An 8424-nucleotide genomic window follows, 5' to 3' on the forward strand; every position below is an offset into this window, starting at 1 on the left:
GGACACAGTGGGCAAGTTGCATCGGGGGACTGGACCTCTCTATTAGACATGAGATGTTGTGGGGTAAAGGTGGGGTTGGGCACCAATAACTGTTAGGTGAGGACCTAATGACGACTTTATTTCTGCGGTTATACGGTGGGTCTGACTTAACTAAGTAATGGGACCAATAACAGTTAGGTGAGGTGATGACCCAAAGATTGATTTAAAGATTGATTTTGATGATCACAAAACCTTGAAGTATAAATACTAATGTTTGTGTTGCAAGGAGAAAGATATTTATTTTGCAAGGAACATAGCAAGTTGGAAAAACACAAGAAGGCCTCCAAAGCTCTCAAGAAAAGTTGGAAGAAAGCTACAATTTATTAGCCCAAGTCTCAAGTTCAAAGGATTCAATTTAGAAGAGCAAGTTTTAAGAAAAATTCAAAGGAAAGGCACTCGAGTCGACTCCTACAGTTCCGAGTCGACTCCAAGGAGCAACAGACAGACGGACAGAAAGATTCATCTCAGAACCTGTCAACGAGTCGACTCCTGAAGAGCGCGAGTCGACTCCGATGTTCACCGAGTCGACTCCAGGGTAGTATGAGTCGACTCCTAGGAGTCACAGGCAGAAAAGTCAGAGAGCAGTTTTTGGGTCTGAGATTCGAGTCGACTCCAGTGGAACGCGAGTCGACTCCGATGGTTGGCAAGTCGACTCCAAAGAAAGTGAGAGTCGACTCTCAGAGGAACACAAGGAAAAAGACAGAAGACCAATTTACTGACTCTGAGATTCGAGTCGACTCCCGCAATACGCGAGTCGACTCCTAGACACCGCAACCCAAAGACAAAAGACGGTATTTTCATCTCTGAGAGGCGAGTCGACTCCAAGACAGTTCGAGTCGACTCCAAGGCAGCGCGACCCCAAAAATGCAGAGGATCAGTTTTCGGGCTCTGAGAGCCGAGTCGACTCCAAGAGAATCCGAGTCGACTCGAGGAAGAAAATCAGAAAGTATGTCCTCTGGATTCATGGGATGAGCCGACTCCGAAGATGCCAAGTCAGCTCCAGATGTTGGCGAGTCGACTCCGGGTTAAGTCGAGTCGACTCCCAGTCAAGGCATGCACTTTAATTCAAATTTGGAACAGTGGCCGAGTCGTCTCCAGTAAAGCACGAGCCGACTCCTGCAACAGGCGAGTCGACTCCTGATCGCGCGAGTCGACTCCGATCCCAACGGTAATATTGTCAGGAAGTGCAGACTGTGTCCAACGGCTCTATTTTTGTCTCTAACGGCTATATTCTTGTTTCCACGCCATCTAAAGCTATAAAAACAAGAAGAGAGCTAGGGGAGAACTTATGGAAGTGGGAGAGAACATTTAGGAAAAAGATTCCAAAGAGATTACACGGAAAATCTCCTATAAGCACAAAAGGGCCATTCAAAGGAAAATAGAGAGAAGAAGAGCATCCAAGTGAATCCCAAAGCTCCTCTCCATCCGTGTGCTGCCTCGGTGATCTTCTACTTTGGGCAAAATCAGAAGAGGGTCAAGTAAAGAAGAAGCCGAGTTCCTCCATCTATAAATCTGTTTGAGGGCTTCTTCCCTTTACTTTACTTGTTTATATTTGCTATATTCGCTTATTTGAGAAGCTTGTACTTGATTTAAACTCTTGCTCTAAATATCTTGTAACTTGATTCAATCAAGGGATTGAATCAAGGGGTTAAGGTTTGTTGGTGAGCCAAAGGGAAAAACCAACGTTGTAAGGTTATGGTTGGTGAGCCTTTGGGAAAACCAACTGGGTTGATTGTGAACCCGGAAAACAATCGTTGTAAGGTTGTGGTTGGTGAGCCTCTGGGAAAACCAACTGGGTTGGATTGTGAGCCCATGAAAACAATCGGGTGGTTCTAGTCGGTGAGCCTGGGAAAACCGACCGAGTTCGTTGTGACCTCGTAAAACAACAAGTTGGGTTGTGAGCTTGTAAAACAACCGGCTGTAATATGTAGGATTATAGTGAAATTCCCAAGAGGTCTTGGGGAGTGGATGTAGGTGCTGGGGTGCACCGAACCACTATATGTTTGTTGTGTTTGTGATGCTTTTTGTCATTGTCTATCTTGCTCACTTACTTACCTAGATAAATTGCATGCTTAACTCTTATCCGCGCATCCTTTAGTTGCAAGCATATTAAATTTACTTAATCAAGTCTCATTCGATAAATCAACCTATTGCTAAGTTTAAATTCCACTGTGCAACTATACAACTTAGCATAATTAATTGAAAAGTGTTAGAAGTAGCTTAAAAGTTTTATAAGACCCAATTCACCCCCCCTCTTGGGTTGTATCTACTGGGCAACAAGTGGTATCAGAGCAGGTGCTCAAATATTATTTGTAGTCTTAACCAACTAGAGCCAAAGATCATGACAACCCCACATAACGTATTACCTGCTGAGGGACTGTCCACAAACAGACCTCCACTGTTTGATGGATCTAACTATATTCAATGGAAAGCTAGAATGAAAATCTTTACTCAATCACAAAACTATGAGCTATGGAATGTCATAACAAATGGCCTACACACACCCACGAAATTAATTGAAAGTATGTTTGATAAAAATTTGGCTGAACTAAATGCTAAGGCTATGAACCTATTATATTGTGCATTAGATAGGAATGAGTTTAATTACATATCTTCTTGCATAACTGCTAAAGATATATGGAATATGCTTGAAGTTAAATATGAATGCCCTAACAAATCTGATACATCATGTGTAGAAGAAGAGCAGTATCATATTGCAAATTCATGTTTCATGGCACATGAGGTACATGCTGAAACTGAAAGCAATTTTACATTTGATGAACTTCACGATGCCTTTTCTGATTTGTATTTAGAATATAAGAAACTTGTTTGTAAGAACAAGAACTTGAGGAAAGAAAATCAAGAACTAAATCAGAAAAACCAACTTCTCACTGAAAGCCATGATAAACTTAAGAAAAATAATGAATTGCTTTCAGAAGATAACAAAAGATTAACTAAAGAAGTTGACACATTAAAACCCGTTGTTGAAAGATTTACTTTGAGCTCTGAAAAGTTGAATCTAATGATAAATAATCAAAGAGCTGAATTTGATAATATTGGATTGGGATGTCAACCTTGGTACACCCAAAAATTTTTCAAGAATATGTTTGTTAAAACAGTTTCTAATCATTTTAAAATAGATTCTTATAATGTTGATAAACAGAAACAAAGGTTATGCAAAATCTCTTCTGTTCCTAAATCTGTACATTACAAATTTGATAAACCTAAAAGGCAAAAACAGAAAACTGAAGGGTTATCTACCACTCATGTTAAATCCATGTTTGTTAAATTTAATAAGAAGATGCAGAAATACACTTCTTGTAGCCCTAAAATCTGCAAGCCGATGGACAAAATAGCTATTAAGAAAATATGGGTTCCAAAAGGAACAATAATAGCTAACCTGCACGGACCCAAAAGAGCTTGGGTTCCTAAGTTGAAAATCTAAATATTTTCTGCAGGTGTGTCTAGCACTCAAGGCTCCAACAAAAGATGTTAAATTGGACATTGGGTGCTCTAGACATATATTAAAGAATGAAACTTAAAATATACTTAAGAAAAGTGACTAAAATGGAAGAAATAATGAAATTAGTAATTCTTGCATCCTCTCATACTGAAATTGTTTTATTAGTTGATTAAAACACATCTTGCAAGTATTAATCATTCTTTTCTTGTGATATAAGTGATATTTCTGATATGAAAAGAAAATATATCCAAATCACTCCATCTTTCTAGATTATGCTTTACTTATAGATGGATAATTTGGTAAATCAATTCTCCTAAGAATAACTCAATGAATTCTCTATATGCTTGACTGAGAGTTTTTATCCATGGCATTATTGTTCATTGATCATAGATATGAAAATGTGTACTTGGTATATCTTTGAATATATGCATTATAAATTGATGACCCAAAGATTGATTCATAGATTGATTTTGATGATCACAAAACTTTGAAGTATAGATACTAATGTTTATGTTGCAAGGAGAAAGATATTTATTTTGCAAGGAACATAGCAAGTTGGAAGAACACAAGAAGGCCTCCAAAGCTCTCAAGTTGGAAGAAAGCTACAATTTATTGGGCCAAGCTTAAAGTTCAAAGGATTCAATTTGGAAGAGTAAAATCAAAGAAAAAATTCAAAAGAATAGTCTTCGAGTCGACTCCTGAGGATTTCGAGTCGACTCCAATGTTTACCGAGTCGACTCCGGGGAAGTATGAGTCGACTCCTAGGAGTCACAGGCAGAAAAGTCAGAGAGCAGTTTTCGGGTCTGAGATTCGAGTCGACTCCAGTGGAACGCGAGTCGACTCCGATGGTTGGTAGGTCGACTCCAAAGAAAGCAAGAGTCGACTCTCAGCGGAACACAAGGAAAAAGTCAGAGAGCGTTTTTGGGACTCTGAGATTCGAGTCGACTCCCGCATTGCACGAGTCGACTCCGAGACTCCGCGACCATCAACAGACAGAAAATCAAGTTACTGCCTCTGAGATTCGAGTCGACTCCCAGACAGCTCGAGTCGACTCCAAGACAGCTTCACATCAAAAAGGCAGAAGACCAAGTTTCGCAAACTGAGAGCCGAGTCGACTCCAAGGAAGTTCGAGTCGACTCCAAGACTGGACGAGCCAAAAGACAGAGGATCGGAAGTTCGGGCTCTGAGATTCGAGTCGACTCCCAGGACAGTCGAGTCGACTCGAGAGGACAAAATTCAAAATTGGATCTACGGACTTCAGTGGATGAGCCGACTCCGAAATTGCCAAGTCAGCTCCAGAAGTTGGCGAGTCGACTCCAGGTTAAGACGAGTCGACTCCCAGTCGAGGGAAGCACATTAATTCAAATTTGGAACAGTGGCCGAGTCGTCTCCGGTAAAACACGAGCCGACTCCTGCAACAGGCGAGCCGACTCCTGATCGCGCGAGTCGACTCCAATCCCAACGGTAACATTGTCAGGAAATGCAGACTGTGTCCAACGGCTCTTTTTCTTGTCTCTAACGGCTATATTCTTGTTTCCACGCCATCTAAAGCTATAAAAACAAAAAGAGAGCTAGGGGAGAACTCATGGAAGTGGGAGAGATCATCTAGGAAAGAGATCTCAAAGAGATTACAAAGGAAATCTCCCACAAGCACAAAAGGGCCATCCAAAACGAAATAGAGAGAAGAAGAGCATCCAAGTGAATCCGAAAGCTTCCTCTCCATCCGTATGCTGCCTCAGTGATCCTCCACTTCGTGCCAAATCAGAAGAGGGTCAAGTAAAGAAGAAGTCGAGCTCCTTCATCTTCCAAACTCGTTTGAGGACTTCACTTTACTCTATTTGCTTATAGTGTTATATTTGCTTGTTTAAGAAGCTTTGATTTATCTTAAACTTTGTTATAATATCTTGTAACTTGATTCAATCACGGGATTGAATCAAGGGGTAAAGGTTTGTTGGTGAGCCAAAGGAAAAACCAACGGTGTAAGGTTTGTTGGTGAGCCAAAGGGAAAACCAACGGGGTTTAGGTTTGTTGGTGAGCCGAGGGTAAAACCAACGTGTAAGGGTTTGATTGTGAGCCCGGAAAAACAATCGGAGTGGTTCTAGTCGGTGAGCCTGGGAAAACCGACCGAGTTCGTTGTGCGCTCGTAAAACAACAAGTTGGGTTGTGAGCTTGTAAAACAACCGGCTGTAATCGGTAGGATTATAGTGAAATTCCCAAGAGGTCTTGGGGAGTGGATGTAGGTGCTGGGGTGCACCGAACCACTATATGTCCTTTGTGTTTGTAATGCCTCTAGTTATTGTCTAACTAACACACTTACTTACTTAGATAAATTGCTTGCTTAATTCTTATCCGCACATCTTTTAGTTGCAAGCATATTTAATCAAGTCGAAGTCTATACATCAAAACCTTGCTAAGTTTAACTTTCACTGTGTATCTATACAACTTAGCATAGTTAATCAAAAAGTTTTAGAAGTAGCATAAAAGTTTTAAAAGACCCAATTCACCCCCCCTCTTGGGTTGTATCTACTGGGCAACAAGTGGTATCAGAGCAGGTGCTCAAATATTATTTGTAGTCTTAACCGACTAGAGCCAAAGATCATGACAACTCAAATAGATAGTTTTCTAAGAGAAGGACAGTTAATTAATAGGCCTCTACTGTTTAATGGCATAGACTACACATATTGGAAAGCACGCATGCGCATTTTTATTCAATCTCAAAACTATTATTTATGGAAAATCATAATAAATGACCTTCATACACTCTCTAAAACTATTAATGAAAAGGACTTAGCACAATTGAATGCTAATGCTATGAACATATTATATTGTGCTATTCATGAAACGAAGTTTAATGAAATTTCTGCATGCTTATCTGCTAAGGAGATCTGGGATACATTAGAAAATATTTATGATAAATCTCAGATTAGCTCACATGTGCTTCAATTACATACTAACAATGAGACTGCAGAAAAAGGTGTTGAATCCTCCACGGTAGCCGAGTCGACTCCCCGTTTGTCCGAGTCGACTCCTAGAGAAGAACAGTCTGAAAGGCAGAGACACAGTCTTGAAGACCCTGTGAACGAGCCGACTCCAAGTATTTCTGAGTCGACTCCCAAGTTAGCCGAGGCGACTCCAACAAGGCTCGAGTCGACTCTGAGGCAGATTAGTTCAAAAAACAAAGAGTCCGGTGATGGGAACAAGGATCCATTCCCAAACACCAAAAGATTCAAAAGCTTCCTAAAGACAAGGAAGAAGAGGAAGCAAGAAGAAAGGAGGAAAAAGATAAAAAGCAAGAAAGTCTTGACCAAGGAAGAGTCAAGCAAGAAATTGAAAGCTAGAAGCAACAATCAACTACAAGAGGTAACTAACTTATGTTTTATGGCACTAGAAGATAAAGTAGAATCTGAATCTAATGAACTTCATGAAGAATTTTCTTATGATGAACTCTTAAATGCTTTTCATGATTTGTATGGTGAATGTAGAAAATTAGCTATGAAAAATAAAAATCTTAAAAAGCTAAATTTGCAAATTTCAAAAGAAAGAAATTCTATTGCTGAAATACAAGACAAACTAAATTCTGAAAATGAAAGTTTAAGGTTAAATTCAGAACAATTGATTCAGAAAAACCAGTATTTAATTAAAGAAAATCAAAAGTTAAGTGAAGAAATTAACCAATCAAAATCTCTTATTAACAGATTCACTGTAAGTTCAGAGCGATTAAAAATGATGTTTGAAAGCCAATATATTGCTTATGATAAATCAAAACTTGGCTTGACTCCTTTACTTAACAATAAAACTCTAGAGAAAAAGATTATCAATTCATCAAGCAAACCATTAAATAAGATAAGTTATTTCAAAAATGAAAAGGATGGGAATAACAACTTTACCTATCGTTCTAGTATAATTAAATCAAATGGTAAAGTTATTACTATTAAACAGATATGGGTTCCAAAAGGAACCATATGTCCTAACTCTCAAGGACTCAAGCAAGCTTGGGTACCCAAAATGAGAAAATGAGGATGTACACATAGGTGTACCAAGATACCCATGGAACAAAAGAAACTTAAAATATACTTATGAAAAGTTATTAACAAAAATCAGTAATCCTTGCATCTCATCATTATTTTTGCTTAGTATTTGATATGAATTGCTAGTAGTGATCAATTTTGTGATATAGAAAATACTTTTGGAAATATGATCAAATCACTTCATAGTATACTTTACTCACTATTGGATAAGTTGCAAAATGATTAATTTATTAAGAATAATTCTATGAATTCTCTATATGCTTGATTGAGAGTTTTTTTTTTTTTTAATTCATGGCATTATTGTTTATTGATCATAGATATGATAATGTGTACTTGGTATGTTTTTAAATATATGCACTATGAATACCAAGATTAAAGAAACCATCTTTAGCATACAAAATCAACTCATGCTAGTATATACTTAATCTCAAAAGACCTTGCCATTGGCTTACTTAAATTATCTTCTTAAAGGTCAAAGTTTTGCTATGCATGCTAACTAAGGAAACAACCAAAAATCATTTCTAAATCTAAAGATGTTGTTTCCATCTCTAAGTTTTCAAAAGCTTATATTGGATTTGTTCTTGGAAAATAAACTTGAAAATATTTTCTGTATTTGCTGAATCTTGTAAAAGTGTTTCAAATGATAAAGGTTTCCTAACTGTGAAGATAAAGAGTATCATGGCACAGTGTTGAAAACCAAAATCCTGATAAAGTTTATGCAAAAATTAACTATTTCAGCACCAAGGACATCTTAAGTAAAATAGGGGTAATAGAATTCTTGAAGAAATGAAAAAGACAATTGTGTATGATAGTCATCTACTTAAATGATTTTTAAAAAAAGCTATCATCACTGCTTGTCATACATATGATTTCTATTAGATCTATTTTTGATGA

Source organism: Phoenix dactylifera, chromosome 1 (genome assembly GCF_009389715.1).
Source record: "Phoenix dactylifera cultivar Barhee BC4 chromosome 1, palm_55x_up_171113_PBpolish2nd_filt_p, whole genome shotgun sequence".
NCBI lineage: Eukaryota > Viridiplantae > Streptophyta > Magnoliopsida > Arecales > Arecaceae > Phoenix > Phoenix dactylifera.